The sequence below is a fragment of the Saimiri boliviensis genome, chromosome 7, assembly GCF_048565385.1.
Source record: "Saimiri boliviensis isolate mSaiBol1 chromosome 7, mSaiBol1.pri, whole genome shotgun sequence".
Classification (NCBI taxonomy): Eukaryota; Metazoa; Chordata; class Mammalia; order Primates; family Cebidae; genus Saimiri; species Saimiri boliviensis.
In genome coordinates, this window is record NC_133455.1 from 85922529 (window position 1) to 85943674 (window position 21146).

Genomic DNA, 21146 nt, shown 5'->3' on the forward strand with positions numbered 1-21146 from the left:
AGATGCTTTCTAGCAGCTGTCTGTTAAACCCACAGTCAATTATTTTCAGATTATTTATGTTGCATACAATGCATAGCATAAGAAAAGAAACAAAAACATTAAGCATCTGAAATGAGCTTTTAACTGTTAAGATTATTTAAGCATTTCATTTATTACACGATATATATGATGTATAGCATAAGCATACACACACAGTAAGGAAATGAATTTGAAAAGTCGACACTAGGTGGGTCCATCGTAATGAACTGAACATTTTAAATTATAATGTGAAAAATAAGTCTGTTTAAAATAGATGCATTACAGCATAAAAAGCCAATTGAAACTGGGCAAAATGAAAAGCTCAACTGGTATTTTAAAAAGGTATACTAAATACACGCAAATAAAAAATATAAAAAGTAACTATGCAAAATATTTTAAATTATTTCTTAATCTGATGACTTAGCATATGTAAGTTTTTTTTTCATATTATATAGACAATATGAAATACACAGTAGAAATAAGTAGAAAGTCTATAAATTACATAGAATAATAGTTCCCCAGATAAGTGACTTTTCTGATTGAAAACTAACTTTCATATGCCTTCATGATTTCAGAATAATTCTAAGCCAATGGTTATAACACAACACTACATTTTATCTCTGCAATAAAACATTGTGAGACAGTAGTAAGTGTAAATAATAACATAACTTTGGTTGCAAGAGAATGAAGGGTTGGAAAGACTTCTTAACTAAGTATTAGTAATAAATGATTAAAATTATTATTTAGGATAAACAGCCCTTAGTTTTTCCTGTCTGTATCCTCTGTCCTGGCTTGGTGTTCATAGACAGAAAGATTTTGAAGAATATTAAGTTTAACTGTGTCACTAAGAATATCCCCATAATATTAAGAATATTACAATATCCAGACCAAGGATAATCATAGCTCACATTCATTAAATGCTTACTAAGTAGCAAAGCCCCATTACAAAAGCACTTTACATGCACTGGCTCTTCTACCAACCCTTTGAAGTAGGTGCTAATGTTTGCATCATTCTCATTATAAAGATTAGGGCACACTATCAGAGACAGTAATTTGCCAAAGGTCAAATAAATAGTCAATGCCAGAATGTGGACTCTACTAGTGTCCCTAGAAGTTTCTTTGCTCCTTTTCAGTTAAATAATCTCAAAGGGATGTCGGCATTTGTTGTTCCACACAGCCACCTTGCATTCACTTCTCAGTCAAAAAGTATGGCTTTCATCCACAAACAGTGTGACCAAAACTACTATATTTGAGATTAACAGTGACATCTATGTTACCAAATCCAGGGGAAACTCTTCAAGTCTTATACTACTTGACCTTGGCCAAGCCCTCTGCTATGGTTTGAATATGTCCCCAAAAGTTTATGCGTTGGAAACTTGATCTCCAATGTAATGGTTTGGAAGTGGGGCCTGATGGGAGGTGTTAAAGCCCTCATGAATGGATTAATGCTGTCATCATCAGAGTGGGTTTGTAATCATGTGAGTAGGTTTCTTATCAAAGGACAAATCTGCCCCTACTCCCCATCCTATTCTTCCATCTACCCTGAGATGACACAGGAAGAAGGCCCTCACCAGATGTTGGCCCCTCAATTTGGGCTTCTCAGACCAGACGATAAGGCGATAAATTTGTGTTCATTATACATTATCCAGCCTTAGGTATTCTGTTACGGCAGCACAAAATAGACCAAATATTCCCCTTTATTCAGCATTCCCTTCCCTTTACTTCCACTGAAGCAGGACCCATGCTTTCTATCCTACCTCTTTGGTCTTCCCCTTCATTGATTTATATGAGTATTGTTTCTTCTATGCTCAACCTTTGAATCTTTGAGTTGCTTGGTCTATGAATTCTCACTTTTCTCTCTCCCACTAGACAATTTTATCTGTTAGATTTGTCTATTTGTCAAGACCATTTCTATTTCAGACCCCCCTTCTAAATTTTGTATTTCTTCTTGGATGTCCTATAAGCATATCAAACTCGACATGTCCCAAAATTAAACTCACACCTCTCTACCTTGATCCCAAATATCCTACCATGATAAATGGAGTCAACATCCACCAAATTGTTTCGGCCAAAGACCTACAAATCATTTATTTTTGACGCTTTCCCCTCCTTCACCCTCCCAAATCTATTCGTTCTCCAGGTCTTTCTAGTTCTACTTTCCTAAACATATCTTGAATCATGTAATTGTCTCTACTGTCCTTGTCACTGTAAAAGTCCAAAACATTACCATCTGCTGCTAAAATATAATTTTCTCCTAATTAGTCTGATTCTACCCACTCTTGCCCTCTTCAATCCATTTTTTTTCCTCGCACTGTGCTGAAACCGATGTTCTTCAAACAAAAATCTGATCATGCCATTTCCCACGCTTAAAATCCTTTAGAGTCTTCAATTTCTCATATAGAATAAATCTGAAACTTTCAGTATGGCCTTCCTTATTGCTACCACGTGCCAGTTATAGCAGTTTTATCTCTGTTATCTAGACCTAGGAAGTTATTGCTAAACTAAGGCTTTTGTCCTCAGCTATTTTCTGTTTGCAATTATCTTTATCCAAATTGTTATTTGGCTAACGGCTACCTACACTTTAAATTTCAATTCTACTTCCTCTGAGTAACTCTTCTTTACATCCAGACTAAGCTAGCTCAACCTAGTTTTTATTGTTATAGCATTACAGTTGTTCATTATTGCATTTATTTTCTGTGTGAAAAGTGATAGCTTTACATGATTAAAAAATTCATATCATCTGGAATGATACTGAGCTAGATCAGACTAGAGCATCAGGCACCAATTCATAAATGGCCGGGTATGGTTCAGGATTGCATTCTTTTGGTTTACTACGAAATCAGCGAACAGTACAAAAGTTTTACATGAGCTCAAGGATGAAAGTGTGCCGGCAAAGCTCAACAGTTACCTTCTAACAAGAAGGACCAAAAAGTTCTGTAGCTAACTGTCCCCTGCCCCAGCTAAATGGGCACTCTATCACGTTGGAGAAGCCCAGAAGCATGTTAGCGTGCACAAGTACACCCTACTGACATATAATACATTCTTGGTCTGCAACAGTTTATCACAGTAACATTTACTCTGTGACATTATTCAGTATGGCCTGTCCCACAGTCTATCACAGAAATGGAAAAGTAATGACTCCTTCCCTCCTCACAAAGGAGCACCTCAAAAACTTTCACCTGACTCATATTTTTGTGGGTTTTTTTTAACAGTTTTGTTGAAATACAATTCACATATACAATTCACCCATTTAATGTGCATAACTAAGTAGTTTTTGGAATATTCATTTTAATTATGGTCATATATCTCTCTTTTATAAAATCTATTTAAGTACAACTCAGTGGTATTAATTACACTCACAATCTTGTGCAACCATTACCACTATCTGTTTTGGAAACATTTTCCTCATCTCTAACAGAAACTCTAACCATTAAGCAATAACTCCCCATTTTTTTTCTTCCCTTTAGTCTCTGGTAACCTCTTACCTAATTTCTGTCTTTATAATTTGCCTATTACAGATATTTCACGTAAGTGTGGTCACAGAGTATTTTTCTCTTGGTGTCTGGCTTATTTTACTTAGCATACAGTTTACATAGATTACATAGCAACATGTATAATTGGTTTCTATGGCTGAACGATATTTTTTTATGAATATACCACATTTTGATTATCTATTCAAGTGTTGACAGACTCTGTGTTGTTTCCAACATTTGACCACTGTGAACAGTGCTGCAATGAACATTGGTGTCCAAGTATCTGTCTGAGTTCCTGTTTGCAATTCTTTTGGGTATATAACTAAGAGTGGAATTGCTAGGTAACATGGCATGGGCTTGATTCTAACTCCTGGGCTCAAACAATCCTTCCACTTCAGCCTTCTGAGTAGCTGGGATTACAGGTGCATCCCAGCACTTGGCTCACAATGGTAATACTCTATTTAGCTTATTGAAGAACCATCACACTGTTCTCCATAGCCTTCCCAAATGAAATGTATGAGGGCTCCAATTTCACCACATCCTTGTGAAAACTTGATACTTTCTGTTATTATTATTAGCAGTAGAGCCACCTGAGTAGGTGTGTCACCTGATTCATTTTTATTCAACCAGCACTAATTTATCCAAAGGAATTTTTTTTTTTTTTTTTTTTTGAGATGGAGTCTCATGAGGTCACCCAGGCTGCAGTGCAGTGCTGCTATCTCAGCTCACTGCAACTTCTGCCTCCCAGGTTCAAGGATTCTCCTGCTTCAGCCTCCTGAGTAGCTAATACTACAGGCACCATACCCCGCTAATGTTTTTTGTATTTTTAGTAGAGACAGGTTTCACTGGGTTAGTCAGGATGGTCTCAATCTCCTGACCTTTTGATCTGTCTGCCTAGGCCTCCCAAAGTACTGGGATTACAGATGTGAGACATTGCACCTGGCCTATGCAGGAGGATTTTAACCACAATTACCACTACCCCATTTCCTAGAGTGGAGAAGTTTACTTCCACTTCAGAATATATACACGTTAAATTACATATGTAAATTATACCATTGATTCACAGAAGGCAATAGTGGCATAGATTTTTTCATATCAGCCAAGTCCAGAAAATGAAAAATGCAGATATCATAATTAATTATTTGAAAAATAATTTTCTTATTTTGAAGAGAATTCTTTAATTATTCTTTTTAATAATTATCTTATTTTGAAGCATGTACTATAGTCCCTGTTCATTCCTTTACACTTCCCAAGTCTGTTAATGATTTTACCAAATAACAGTTTTGGGAGGGGAAAATCAACACAGTTTGAAAGCTACTGAGTGCTCAACATTGTGCATGTACTTTATACCACTAAATTACATACTTCTCCAAATAGGTAGTAATAGGTACTTTTTTTTTCCATTTTATTGATGAAAACACTGAGGCTCTAAAAGAAACATGTATAAAAAGAGTAAAATTAGAATAAATGAATGGTTCTCAAATTTTTGCTGTAGTATCCATTTGTGCATTCAACAAATATGTGTTAGGCATTCAACATAGTCTTATATGGCATCCCAGAACACAAAAGAGATTAAAATTTTACTGCTTTGGCTAAAGGATGGGGAAGACTCGTAGACTACAACAGGATATTGCCCTGCAGGGCCACCCATACGACTGTAATGTGAAATAAATAAGACTAGTGATATCAGGGTTCCTTCAAGGTGTACTGGTTGTGTATTTTTACTTAGGAGTCAGAAACTCTGAGCATAAACATTTTAGAGTATCAGATTATGAAACAGATTATAAAACTAAAATGCTAAACCACTAAAAAATATCCTGGTCCAATTCCTAAAAATATTTTTCTTTTTTTTTTTTTTTTTTTTTTTTTTAGATGAGGTTTCACTCTTTTGCCAAGGCTGGAGGATAGGTAGATCTCTGCACACTGCAACCTCTACCACCCTGGTTCAAGCAATTCTCCTGCCCTAACCTCTTGAGCAGCTAGATTACAGGTACCCAAACCCACACCTGACTAATTTATGTATTTTTAGTATAGATGGGCTTTTGCCAGGTTGGCCAGGCTGGGCTTGAACTCCTGATGTCAGGTCATACACCCGCCTCGGCCTCCCAAAGTGCTAGGATTACAGGCATGAGCCACCACACCCAGCCCTTTTTTATTTTATTTTTTTAAATAAATTTATTTTTTATTTTCTAATTGACAAAGTAAATATGAGGTAGGTACAATGTGAGGTTTTGCTTTATGTGTATATTGTGGTCAGATTAAATAAGCTAATTAAATCCATCAACTCATCAATGTATCATTTTTTGGAGAGAATGTTAAAAATCTATTATCTATTTTATAATATACAACACATTATTATTGTGATCACCATGCAGTGCAATAGATCACGAAAACTATTCCTCCAGTCTAACAAACTTTGTACCCTTTGATCCACATCTCCCCTTTTCCCATCCCTCACCACTCCCGTCACCAAGCCTCAGATAGTCACCTTTCTCCTCTGTCTATATGAGACTGACTTTTTTAGATTCCACATATAAGAGAGCGAATACAGTATTTTTCTTTCCATTCCTAGCTTATTTCACTTACCATCATGTCCTCCAGGTCCATCCACCCATGTTGTTACATATGACAGAATTTCCTTTTTTTTTTTTTTTTTTTTTTGAGACAGAATCGCACTTCGTTGCCAAGGCTGGAATGCAGTGGCATTATCTCAGCTCACTGTAACCTCCGCCTTCTGGGTTCAAATGATTCTCCTGTCTCAGCCTCCCAAATAGCTGAGATTACAGGTGTGCATCACCATGCCCGGCTAATTTTTTGTATTTTTAGTAGAGATGGGGTTTCACCATGCTGATCAGGCTGGTCTCGAACTCCTAACCTTGTGATCCACCCACCTTGGCCTCCCAAAATGCTGGGATTATAGGCATGAGCCACTACACCCAGCCAGAATTTCCACCTTTGTAAAGGCTGTAGTTAAGGAGAAGCCACTGTATATATATAAAACAGAATAGTATATAGCCTTTAAGAAGAATTTCCTTTTAAAGGCTGTATGAAAAGAAATTCTTTTTAAAGGCTGTATACTATTCTGTTTTGTATATATAGAGTGGCTTCCCCTTAACTGCAGGAGACACATTCCAGCACTCACAGTGGATGCCCGAGATGTCTGATAGTACCAAATCCTGTATACCAGGGCTCCCCAGTCCCCAGGTTGTGGACCAGTACTGGTCTCTGGCCTGTTAGGAACTGGGCCACACAGCAGGAGATAAGCAGGGAAGGAGCAAGCATTACCATCTGAGCTCTGTCTCCTTCTGTCAGATCAGCAAAGGCATTAGATTCTCACAGGAGTGCAAACCCTACTGTGAACTGCATATGTAAGGGAGCTAGGTTGTGTGCTCTTATAGGAATCTAACTAATGCTTGATAACCCGAGTGGAACAGTTACATCCCAAAGCCATCCTCACTCCCTGCGTGTCCATGGAAAAAACTGCCTTCCACAAACTGGTCCCTGGTGCCAAAAAGGTTGGGGATCGCTGCTGTATATGCTATGTTATTTTCTATACATATGTATCTAGGATAAACTCAAATTTATAAATTAAGCACAGTAAGCGATTAATAACTAATAATAAAATAGGACAATTAGAACAATGTACTATAATAAAACAGATATAAATGTGGTCTCTCTCTCTCTCTCTCTCTCTCTAAATGTCCTATACAATACTGTGGGTGACAGAAATCATGCAAAGCAAAACCCCAGAACAGGGACTACTATTACTATGTTTTATTTATCCATTCATCTATTGATAGACACTTAAATTGCTGCCATATCTTTGCTACTTTGAATAGTACTGAAATGAACATGGGAGTGTAGATATCTCTTTAACATGCCAATTTCCATTCATTTTTTTCCTTTTTATGTTTTTGTTGCACTTATTGGCACTAATGTTGTTTACCTGAGGTGACCCAGACAAATTCTACTCTCATTTCAATGTAAATTTTTTTTTAAATGCCAAAACACAATCTAGCAGGATTATAAGATGAAAGGATTATGGGGAAAAGAATCAGTACAGATAGATAAATTCATAATCAGCCTATCTTCTTTCTTCTCAAACTCTAGATTAGTATCTTGCTTTAAACAGTTAGGTCCATTCTTCTGTTCTCTTTAACTACCAAGGTTCCTGGCAGAAATGACAGGAAGATAGTGGTAATAACAGAGTGAATCATCTTTGAAGAAAATATAAGGGAAAATTCATTTGTGAGATCATAATTTTTAAGTGAATGAATCAATGCAGAAAAGGGAAAACAAATAATTAGTGGTGATATTTTGATGATACGAAAATTAAGGAAAACTGGTAGAAAAAAAGTTGGGTGAATTTGAATTACCAAAAGAAGGAAAATTTGAAATGTTATGGGAAAAGTAGAGAAGACAAAATATTAAGGAAGAAAATATTCTAGATATGTTTGGGGGGAAAATATAAAAGCAGGCTGACAAAAAAGAAACTAAAATATCAATCTGAAAGTACATAACTTCTATTTGATGCTAAGCTAAAATAAATCACTTCTTTTTCACTATACATCTGCCTTGTATTCATTTTTTTCAGTTACCAAAATAAATTAATTTGCATTATTGTTTAAAATTTGTATGTAGTCAGTTTAGACTCCTATTCCCTAGAAATACTCATATAGTCTCTAACATGGGAAATATACAGATATTCTATTTAAATGAAAGAAAATTTGCAAACATATTAAAATGTTGCATAGCCAGTGAAAGAGCACCATCTAAATCTTTTATTTTCCTTTCTTATTGAAAGCTCAATACTAAAACAATAAACTAAATCAGTTCCTTACTCTTAAGATGAATTTGACATATAAATAATAGGATATAATTAAAAAAAAAAAAAACTAAAACAAGATTAAGAATAAAGCATGAAAGTAATACAAAATCACTGAATAGGGTCCTATTTATTCTTTATATATCTAACTTCTTTTTTCAGTCATTTCTGAGCTACAGTTTTCTGAGCTGTAGTTTTTCTGAGCTACAGTTCATTTTATCTTTGTTATGGTCATTATTGTCCTGCTACGAATTATCTGTTTGCATGCAAGAAGCTCTGGAATGCTTTATGTTTCCTTGTAGTGGGACAGTGTGATGTAATGATTAAGACCATCGGATCCAGAGCCAAACTATCTGGGTTTACATCCTGTCTCTGCCACTCATTAGCCACCTTCTTTGCCTCAGTTTTCCCATCTGGAAAGTGAAGTTGATAATCATTATATCTACTTGTTAAGGTTATGCAAAGAATATAATAAATGAGTATAAAGCACTTAGAAGAGTCCCTTGAACATAATATGCACTATAAGTTTTGCTGTTATTAAGACCAGAAGTCAATAGTTTTATACTTTGTGACTTCTATTTAATCAGTCTTGCTACTTAGCAGATTATCCTTCTTAACTTACTTATAGACAAAATTCTGATCTGTAAATTACAATTGGTATATTCCTTCTAGCTGTAGACATCAACTTTCATATAGTCAATATAATTCATTTTCCACAATGAGCAAAAAGAAATATTTTATATATAATGTAAATTTATAAACTTAAAGAGCAAACCGATTTTGTATTTGACTCTTTTGAGACAGCTTCTTTAAAAACAAAAGTTGAATAATTTAAATTCTATCAGAGTGTCGGACTTAATGAAATCCTTGAATAGTCATAAAATACTTTTGTCTGAGATGATTAAAGAAAAAAAATTCTATCTGGAATTATATATACCTACAACTTAATTTTGCCAATATTGCTTAGAAACAGATACTGGACAGTTGATTAATTCTTGCAGAAATGAATGTATGGTCCCATCAAAGACTTTCAGTTTCTTAGAGACGATACATTTAAATAATACAGGTAAACACATTTCTAAGAGGTAAACACTATTAAAAAAAAAAAAAAGAAGAAGAAGAAGAAGAGATAGAAGGTAAACAGGATGAGGAAGAAAGGTAAAGAAGTAAAGGTTATTAGAGCCCAGGAGACAAATCCAGGGATTGGCCTTAGTTATTTTATTTTATTGTATTTAAAAAACTAAATGAACGTAACATTTGCTAAGACTATAAATCACATGATTATAAGTTGATTTGGTTAATAAAATGGATATTGCTTGGGATGTGATATGGAAGTCCACCAGACATTTGCTTGAAGGTGGATTTATAACTGTAACAAAGTCAGTAAACAACTTCATTGTAATAATCCACAGAATACCTTTTATATGCATGGGGTATAAGGAAGATCATCAGTCCCATTGATAGCTCCCCTTTCAGTGATTCTGTTCATTGTAAACTCAAGAATTGTTTAAAAAAAATTATAAAATAACTAGTAAAACCTGTTGACTTGCAGAAGAATGGAATAAACTCTGACAAGTAAATATAGGAAGCAAAGAAGGGAAAGGATGAAAGAAATTAAAAGGAGGAGGAGTCTGATTTTTAAGATGAGCTCATTTCCCAAATATGCTAAAAATACTTAATTTATTGTAACTGAACCTTATATTTAACCTCATTAGCCATCCTGAAATATCATTATGTTCATACATAGATAAAAACTATTTGAGGAGAGAAACTAGAGACAATAAGACTGTATTCAGAGCTGTCATCTATAACTTAAGGTAAATTAAATTAGTCAAGATTAATTTCTTCCAACATTTCATTGAAGCCATCAACATAATACAGGAGAAGGTTCACAGGGGAGGTAGTAGGAAACATAATTTTGGAATTTGGAGCATGCTATAAAATGATGCTTTGCTACTCTATCACCCTTCTACCTCCCAGTCTCCAAAAAAGTAGTCAGTAGGACTGAAGTCTGAGGAAACAGAAAAATAGTATAATAAAAGTGGCCGAGTGTTGTGGCTCACACCTGTAACCCCAGCACGTTGGAAGACAAAAGCAGGCAGATCTCTTGAGGCCAGGAGTTCAAGTTGAGTCTGGCCACGAGGGAAAAACCCCATCTCTACTAAAAATACCGAAGACTTAGCCAGGCCTGATGGTGCATGTCTGTTATCCCAGCTACTTGGGAGGCTGAGACACAAGACTTGATTGAACCTGGGAATCAGAAGTTGCAGTCAGCCAAGATCACATCAGTGCACTCCAGCCTGAGCAAGAGTCTCTTTCAGTCTCAAAAAAAAAAAAAAAAAAAGAAAAAGAAAAAAAGAAAAAAGTGAAGATGCATAAAAGGAAGTTGAAAGTGCTGGAAACAAAATTTATCTCATTATTTTATCTAAGACATCCTTGTACCTAAGAAAAGAAAAATAAATAAATGCCTTTTTTGTTCCTCTTGAACCACAGCCCCAACCCCACCCTACCTATTAGTTCCAACCCTGTTAGAACTGTAGTCCAGATACTAATTTGTGGATTAAATAGGGTTTTGTTGGCTGGCCTGGTTATGCAAACACAATTCATAACTTTATTTCTGTAAGAAAATGTGTTGTGAATTCCAAATTCCAAACAAACTACTTGAAACAACCTGTTCACAAGTTTGGGACAGCTTGCACACTGTATGTTTTGGATTTAAGAAGTTAAATGACACCTTACTGGAGAAAAATGTATTATGACATGTGATTCATATAACTATTATTAATCTTCAATAAATTCTGCCGGAGTAAGTAACCAAAGGTGTGCTAAATTAATTTAAACCACTGCAAAATTTGCCTGGTAAATTTCCAAGAACAGATTGACTCAGGATATTTTCAATGTCCAAAAATTTGTCTTTCAGCCATAAAAAAAATCACGTGGTACATTTCAACACTTATGTCTTCATCTTAAATTAAAAAATCGAGTCTAAATGTAGCCAATATTAAAAGTAAACCAATAAAATATATCAAAGTTTAAACTGTATCTTTTGATTTATTTTTAATACAGGAAATAAAACTTTGGGGTTAATAGGAAGTGGGGCAATATTAATTACATGTAAAACTAAAACATGAGACCAGAGGTGTGATATCAAGCTTCCCTAAATATCACCACTTATTTGTGCTATATATCATTTTCCGAGCTGTTCAATGTCGTTTATAATCATTATGCAATCCTTGTTCACATGCATGGTAGAAATAATGTGAAATATTTGTTTTAAACCTAAATGATAAGGAATTCACTGCCTTTATCATAAACCAATCTAGAGCCAAGCTAATGAGAACTCAGCTTTTTTTTTTTTTTTCCCCATTGTGTCCTGTGTTCTTTATCTAGCTCTCAATGATGTCATTCATTAATCTGAAACTTAAGACTGGTCAACACTAACAGCAAGTTAATTACTTAATACCTGTTAATTTTTGTACCTCTGTAAAGGAATTGTATTTTCCCAAATACTCTATTATTTCTCACCTTTGGATACTATCAAAACAATTAATGCTTAGGAAACTTACACTATCTAACATATCTCCTCTTCCCTCCTCTCTTATGCCTTTAGATATATTTTTCTTTAGTTCTTCTACCCATTGCCTTTCTGAATCTAAATATTATGCTTAAATGACAATGTTTAAAATGTATCAATTAAAGCAACATCTACTTATTCCTTGCTATGAAAGATGTGATAAAAATATTAAACCTTTTCTTTACCTCTCTTCCTCACTCACCTAAAAAACCTTTAAGTATAATTTTATTTTTAATTATAAGGGTTCATCATTTATATTATTTAATCAATCACTTTCTTTAGGACAACTAAAAGTTGATTTTAAGACTTTAAAAGAGTAATACTTGTAACTTTTTTTTTTTTTTTTTTTTTTTTTTTTTTTGGAGATAGAGTCTCACTCTATTACTCAGGCTGGAGTGCAATGGTGCAATCTCAGCTCACTGCAACCTCCACTTCCTGGGTTCAAGTGCATCTCCTGCCTCAGCCTCCCAAGTAGTTGGGATTACCACCACACCAGGCTAATTTTTGTATTTTTAGTAGAGACAGGGTTTCACCATGTTGGCCAGTCAGGCTGGTCTCGAACTCCTAATCTCAGATGGTTCACCTGGCTCAGCCTCCCAAAGTGTTAGGTTTATAGGCATGAGCCACTACAGCCAGCCCCAATACTTGTAATATTAAACTGTAGAACTGTTAAACTATAGAACTGACCTCCTAAAAGAAAATACAATCTTATAACTTATTTTTTTTAACTTTTGAATATTAATTTTCCCAGCATCAGAACCTCATGAATATTTTCTCATTTTTTTTTCTTTTTTCTTTTTTTTTTTTTTTTTTTTTTTGAGACCGGATCATCCTGTGTCACCTAGGCTGGAGTGCAGTGGTGTGATCACTGCACACCACCTCAAACCTCTAAGCTCAAGCAATCCTCCTGCCTCAGCCTTCCAAGTAATTAGAACTACAGCCACATGTTAACATGCCTGGCTAGAAAGACAGACAGATAGAAAGAAAAAACAGAATCTTGCTATGTTGCCCAGGCTGATCTCAGACTCCTAGCCTCAAGTGAACCTCCTGCCTTGGCTGGCCTGACAGGAGGCCATAATGAGATTTCATTAGCACTTATATTTCATATAGTTTTTTCTAAGATTTTTGTTGTTATGGTTTTACTGGTGATGCCCTTGAATATTCTTTTCATATTGGGAGAGGAAACAGTAAGTAAACTAAGTTACTGAATGACTGGAAGTGTCTTTTCCGTAATACAAAGTGCAGCTAAGTATCTTTTTTCTTCCTGACTTTGAAGATATTGCTTCATTTTCTTTGTGTATTCATTGCCATTGATGAAATCTTAATGTCAATAATATTCCTTTAAATGGAATATTCCTTCACATATATAAATTTTTGGAGGGTGAATTCCAAAATCTCAACACAATGTGGTAAGACGTAGAAATATCCTTAATATGTCTTGTTCATGAAATGACTACCATTGATATTAGAAGGTAATATCAACAAAGAATCCTAAGGTGTATTTGAGGAAATGTTTCAAAATGTTCTATTTTGCAGTTGTCTTATTTCTAACATGTCTAAAACACATGCCGAATGACAACATTTCTGATATATTCCCATTTGACATTTCAGACAAAAAGAAAGAGGACTCCCTGCTTCTTCCCTTCTCTTCCCTTTTCCTCCCCTCTTATGCCCTGCTGCCTCCGATGTTTGTCCCCATCTCTCTCTCAGGGAATCACATGGCTCACGAATCACCCCTTGGGACCAAGGATGAGTACCCACAGCAGCAAGGTCTTCCATGGGAAGCCATGCCCAGGAAGACCTGGGCAAGCTCTGGCAGCAGATTGAGCTTCTATGGCAAGAATTCCTGGTTCTGTGTCCCCATCATACAATATACATGATCTGGGAATGGGGTCTTGGGTCTGTGATGTCTGTGATATGGTTCCTGACATCTTCTTGTAGAGTGTCATGACCAAAACAGGAATAACCTGTTTGCCCCTCTAAATGCCCTGTAGTCTGGCCTGAAGCTAGTACAATCTATTTTAAGGGATCCCATAACATGTTTAAATTGTATCTGTATGGTAGGGACTTTCAACCAGTAGCCAGGATCTGCTACTAGATCTCCAATCCTAATTCCACTAGCTACATGCCTCCCTTAGAGGTCTGCCAAAATTCTTAGTGGAGGACATGGAAGTTGGTAGCCTTCATTTAGGGATTTTATTAACACCTTCTCCCTCTCCACAGCCCTGTTTTAGAAAATTGCTTTGTCTTTCCATTCTGAGAAATTCAAATTTTCAATGAAATGAAAAATAAGAAAATGAGACATTTTTTCCAACTGAAATTCAAGAACACATTTTTGTGGTGGTGGTGATGTGGTAATTAATAGAAATTAAATTATATACAGCCATGAAACCAATGTTGATGCTTAAACTTTGTTAAAATATGGACCATGCACTCTTAGGAATAATGAACAGAGATAGATTTGTTTTATTGCACTTTTTCAATATAGATTACACATATATACTTACAAACAGCTTGGTTTTAGTTCCTGGTTGATTTTGTTCATTTTTATTGAAAAAGAAATGAATGTGGCCTATGAAAAATTATTTCTGAGCAAAGAATCCTGAAAATATTGAATGACATTTGCCTATTTTACATTTCTTCTTGTTTTTGAAGATGGAAGTTCTCATATATATATATTTCATCAAGAGGCTAAGAACTGCCATCAAATTAATACTCATTTTTCCAAATTCTCAATATCCAAGTTATTCTACCCAATTCGTAAACATAATACCTTGTTTTCTAGTGGCCTCAATGACCCCAGAAAAATTAACTAGAGTTCTTTACATACTCATATGTGAAAGTATTATATGTGTCATTGTAATATTTATGGCAATATTCTATTATAATATTTAATATTGATTTAATAATTTAAAGGCCTATAGTGGATGACCTAGAAGGCAAAGACCATGTCATTTTCTATACATGATCAACATTCAGAATATTAAATGAAGTATGACTGATGGGGCTACATACATGGAATGATCTCCATGAGAAGGAAGTGGGCACTACAGAACATTTAAACTTGAATTTCATTTCTAAGCATCAGGAAATGTATTTGGAAGAAAGTCTCTTGAATGAATATAACCACAAACTCTCTGCTTTTCATAAAAGCCCATTTTCACGACCTCCAGTAAAATGACTTTCTCTGCTTCAGAATTTTCACCCTCACCAGAATAGATATCAGGTCTTCCTGTGAAATAGGAAAAACTTAGAATGCTTCTAATGTTCCAGTAGGTATAGCATTTCCACTTCCTTGATGGGAATATATGGTACAGAGAACCAGAGAAGAATGATTGCTCTTTTTTGTGTGTAAGTATATACTTCTCCCACATCTCCATTCATTTTCCACATCTCCACATACACTTCTCCAAAAGAAGTGTGTGAGAGTGTCTAGAGATCCACTATATAAGAAATGTTCTGCTGGGATATACTGGTCACCCATTCTGAGTAAACCAGAAATGCTGCATGGCATATAATATGCAGTAATCATGCTTTCGTGACTGAGAGTCCTTGTAATGGTCACTGATACTGAAACTTTTATGTTACCTACCCTAACTACCTCTTAAAGTAGAATTGTCCAGTAGAAATATACAAATTGCATATATAATCTTTAAGTTTTCTAAGTAGTGACATTTTAAAAAGGAAAAAGATGAAAATAATTTTAATAGTTTAACCCAATATATCCAATATATAAGGAATTCAATATGTAATTATTAGTAACAATAACATTTAAATTTATGTTTTCTTACTAAGCCGTTGAATCCATTATATAGTTAGCACATTTCAATTTGGAGTAGCCACATTTCAAGTGCTCAGTAGCTAGTAACCAATGTTTTTGACAGCCAGCAGCCACTGGTTACTCTGTGAAACAGCGCAGTAGGTATTCCTTTCTCTGCCTTCACCAACGCTTTTCAGGATTTTGCAAACCAGTAGCCCAGCATCATCAAGATCTTGAGTTAGTCTTGGAGAGTAAGAAGCAGAAAATACTCAGGTTTGGTAGTCACTGCGATCTGGAGTCTACTGTTTCTTTTTTAAGTAAGCTCTGATACCCATGGCCTAAGAGAAGCCTTAAGCAACTCTATTTAAAAATGGGCAGGTGGCATCCTACCCACTCTTTTATATCAATAATATGAAGCATTTGAACAGACTATATGGTGCCTCAGAGTTTGTAAGCATCAGCTGCTTCCCTCTGAATGTTAGCCTCCCTGAGTGATTCTCTAACACTTATTGGGTAGCTCCAAGCTCAAGTCATGCTTTCTTATGAGAAGTTTAGAATTTTCACCAAAGCGTGAAACAGTACCACTGTGCCATTCTGTATAATGGGAATAATATGGGGTCAGAAGACTGGCCTTTGAAGCTCAAGGCTGTCAAGTGAGGTCTCATGAACAATTAGTTGCAGAAAAGGGAATCACTTTTCCTTATCTATAAAATTAGTGAGTGGTTGAGCTAAATGAGCTGGGGACTTCCTTCCTGTGTTGACATTGTAAGATCATTGAGCAAGCAATTAAATATCTTGAAAGCATAAATCTAAAATCATTTACTGAATACACTCAAACCTTATTAATTCAGAATTATACAAATAAGTACATTCCAAATTTATGAAAAGCTAAATTTATGAAATGTTATTGCAGAAAGGAGAGTTTTATTATTTTTTGGACAGAGAACTTACAAAACAGATTTCCCTTAAATTTTGTCCTCATTTATTATTAGCCACGTTATTAAGGGAGGATATTTTCAAGATAAAAGTTTACAATATTATCCTCTAAACATATTTTAAGGTAAAACAAATTAAAACAAAAATTAAACATGAAGCAAAATTAAAACAACAGAATAAAGCTCTATGTGCAGCTTGGGAAATCAAAATCCACCTCAATGATCTGAGGCAATATCAGAAACACCATGATTTCTAGATTATTTTCCAGCTCTGAGACTACAGGTCCAGAGTAAATAAGAAAAGGCCAACTTCTCCTCCTTTGGTTTCTCTCTATACTTCATTCCTCTGTATTTTACATATTTGCTGGTTCATTTATTTAGAAACTTTCTCTTTTTTTTTTTTTTTTTTTTAAGACGGAGTTTCGCTCTTGTTACCCAGGCTGGAGTGCAATGGCGTGATCTCGGCTCACCGCAACCTCCGCCTCCTGGGTTCAGGCAATTCTCCTGCCTCAGCCTCCTGAGTAGCTGGGATTACAGGCACGTGCCACCATGCCCAGCTAATTTTTTGTATTTTTAGTAGAGACGGGGTTTCACCATGTTGACCAGGTTGGTCTCGATCTCTCGACCTCGTGATCCACCCGCCTCGGCCTCCCAAAGTGCTGGGATTACAGGCGTGAGCCACCGCGCCCGGCCTTAGAAACTTTCTACTGAAAACACCTTATACGACAATACTGCTAAGCATCAGAGATATTAATATAATAATGTACAATGCACAGTCCTTGCCATAAAGAAGCTTAGAGAAACTGAGGGACACAGAACAGTGAAAACCCAATTTCAGTCGGCCATGCTAAGTGCTATGACAGGAGTAAGTGTAGATTGAAAGGGCCTACAAGAATCACAAAGCAACACTGGAGAAGCATTTAGCTAGGTCTTGGATCAGTCACAGAAAACTTTGTAGATTAGGAACTTCTAAGCTGAAGCTGAGCTCTGACTGATTCAGAAATCCACCAAGGGGTAGAGGCACTGGTTGGTTGAAGAAGTTCGGCATATTTCCTAAAAAGCAACAGTGCTCACAAGTCTACAAGAGAGAATGTGGCCACTCTGGGGAATAATGAGGTGTTGCAGTATGACTAGATCATTCAATGTAGTGAAGTAGTGAAGAGAGAGAGGAGAGAGGTGTGTCATCTGTGTTCTTACTGTCACTATCTCACTTCTGAGAAACTCAAAAGTTATTTGAATGAGAGAAGAGTTGAAAATGCCAAAATCAGAGTATATTTCAAACTACAGATGTATAGTAAACCTATTGCTGTCATTATATTAGCACTGCATGCTTAAATTAGACTTTGCAATAGATCTAGCAAACCAACGTTTTAAATTGTTGCTAAGCTAAATGTTGAGTAGGCATGTGAAGTAATGGACTAATAAGAACAATTGTAATTAGCATATCAACTGTTTCATTGTAAATATAGGTTTTTAACCCATTTATGCCAGAAGTAGCAATTTTTTGTGTGTGTGAAAAATCACACTTTGGCAATGACCTTGAGCAAGATATAAATAAGTCCCATGGTCTTAGCATTCCAATAAGGGAACACTAGGCATATAAGGGTTAAAGTATTTGAAATTGCTTTAAAATAGTTTGTTCTTTTAAGTATTTTAAAGATTCCCTCTATAAGACAAACACAAACCTCAAATGCGTCATTTTTAGTTAAGCAGAGAAAACGCTGCCTAACATTTTTAAAATGGTTATATATTCTAGACTGGGGAGATCAAGATGATTAGGTTTTTACTGTATTTATTTTTATTTATTTATTTAAAGACAGGGTCTCACTCTGTTATCTAGGTAGGCTGTAGCCCAGGGGTGCAATCAAGGTTCACTGCAGCCTCCAACTCTTGGCCTCAAGCGATCCCCCTGTTTTGGTTTTCCAAAGTGCTGGGATTACATGAGTGAGTCACCATGCCTGGTCTGTATTTTTTTATTGAACACAGTTCCATCTCTAAGGGATAATGAATGTAATGAGTGGCAGTGCATACTGAAAGCTGATCATTTAAAGTTTATAATTAAATTGTACTGGCCACGTTTGCCCAACCTTTACCACAATATATGACCAAATGGTTCTGCACAAGAAACAAATAAACTTGAAACAGAAATAACCATGCTAAGTGAAAAGCCTTCATAGGTAAACAAAGAAATGTATCTACTACTCCTCCTTGAAATGCTTCCTTTACTTTTTTTTCAAGAGTAAAGCAAAACAGAAACCATATGATTTTCCTATTGCTGCTATACCAAATTATCACAAACTTTGTGGCTATTAACCACAGAAACATATTATCTTGGTGGTCAGAAGTCCAAAATGGGCCTCACTGGGCTAAAATCAAGGTGTTGGCATGGCTGCTTTCTCTTCTGGAAGTTCTAAGGAATAATTCATTTTCTTGCTTTGTCTAGCTTCTAGAATCTGCCCAGATTCCCAGCTTGCAGGCCCCCTTTGGTGTTTAAAGCCAGCAATGGTAAATCAAGTCTTTCTCAAGATAACATCTCTCTGCCTTCTTTCCCATTTAAGGGGCCTTGAGATTACATTGGGCACATCTGGGTAATCCAAGACAATCTCTTTATTTAAGGTCAACTGATTAGCAACCTTAATTTCATCTACAACTTTATTTCTCCCTTGTTATATAACACATTTAGGGTTGCAGGGGTTACAATGTGGATATCTTTTCAGAGGGGCAGTATTCTGTCAACCAAAGACATTATCAGAGTAAGCAATAAATCTATCTTTAACCAACATTGTAAACTGTATTATATTTTTTCCCAGAAAGATTTAATTGCAACATGATGCTAGGTTTTCATGGAATCTCAAAGAAGATGTAAGACAAAGTCCCTGCCCTCATGAAGTTTTCAGGGGGGAAAAAAAGCTATAAAAACACATGTATAATGTAGGTATCTTATTGGACAAGGACCTATTATCGCTGTAGGTGCTCATTAAGTTGAAATTATTGTTATTATCAGTATCAAGTTAATGTGATACTGTAGCAATAACAATTAGATTCATTATATGACTCATAATATACTATTAAGAGAGAAACAAAATGTCCTTCATCAGTTGGGTAATTTATCAGTCCATAGAGAAATTTTAAAATGTACTCAATCAACCAATTGACTGCATTGGTACTAAATAAGAAATTTGAATGATCCTTTTTATCATGGACCCGAATGATTTTGTTTTCCTTTAAGTTGACAGACAATTGCAATGTCAAGTAGGAGTTGTACTAGATTTTCAAAGTATCCAAGAATGCTTCCTTTCAATGTTCTAGGGTGGAAAAAATAAGTTAGGGGATCATTATCCCCATTTATGATCCTTTAGAGGTTTGTGTTCCAGATGATTGTATCAATTTAGCCAACTTTATTTTTATTATACTTAATTCTCTTCTGGGAAAGAAAACACTTAAAATTCTACTTTAAATTTATCCTCTTCTTGTGCTAAAGACTCATTTTAAAAATCACTTTCACTCTGTTAGAAAAAAAGAATTATTTACTTCTTTAAAGTACAGAATGTAGAAGAGTTCTGTTCATTAACAGGTTTTACTTGCTATACATTTAAAATGCCGATTTCAACTGCTGACTTAACATATTTATTAAATGTCTACTAAGTGTTAGGCACTCCTCTAGAAGATGTGACTATAACAGAAAATAAGACAGACAAGGAGAGACAAAATTATAGAAATAAGCCAAAAAAAAAATCACATGGTGACAACTGCTATGCCGAGAATTAAAATAAATGATGTGATCAACAGTGGCTGGCTGTCTAGATTGTGCGGTCAGAGATGGCATCTCTAAAATGATGACATTTAGGCTGAGATCTGACTAATGAGGAGGAGCCAGCCATTCAAAGAGTGATAGAAGTAAACTCTAGTGGCCCAGAAGGACCACTAATGGAAGTCAGCATTAATGCAAACTTAATGTGTTGAAGATACAGAAGACCAGTAAAGCTGGAGCACAGTAGGGTAGCAGGTAGAGGGTATGAAGTGGTCTTAGAGAGGTAGCCATAACACCGTCATGTAGAACTGGGTGCAGTGGCTCACACCTACAATCTTAGTACTTTGGGAAGCCAAGGTGGGTGGATTGCTTTAGTATGGGAATTCGAGACCAGACTAGGCAACATAGCAAAACCCATCTCTACTAAAAAAAATACAAAAATTAGCCAGGCATGGTGGTGTGTGCCTATGGTCCCAGCTACGAAGGAGGCTGAGGATTGAGGATCTCTAGAGCCCAGGAGGTAGAGGTTGTAGTGAGCTGTGATCAGGCCACCACATTCCAGTCTGGGTGACAGAGCGAGACTGTCTCAAAAACAAAAGCAAAAACATCCTGGAGGTGTCTAAGACATATGATGTTTCGATGATGGGAATAGATATCGGGAATTCCCTGAAAGGTTAAAGACAAGAAAATGATACAGTTTGATATACGTTATGAAAAACATCACTATAGCTGCTAAGTTTAGGGATAACTGATTGTAGGAGGAATAATGGAAGTAGAGAAACTTGATATATTCTAGTAATCCAAGTGAGA

The 21146-nt window shown here is 35.7% G+C and overlaps 1 protein-coding gene across 10 annotated transcripts in view; it reads right to left on the reverse strand.

Annotated features, from left to right (window-relative positions):
- SOX5 (SRY-box transcription factor 5) overlaps nucleotides 1–21146 on the reverse strand; it is a 1015292-nt gene that overhangs the window by 427935 nt on the left and 566211 nt on the right. The gene's annotated exons all lie outside the window — the stretch shown is intronic.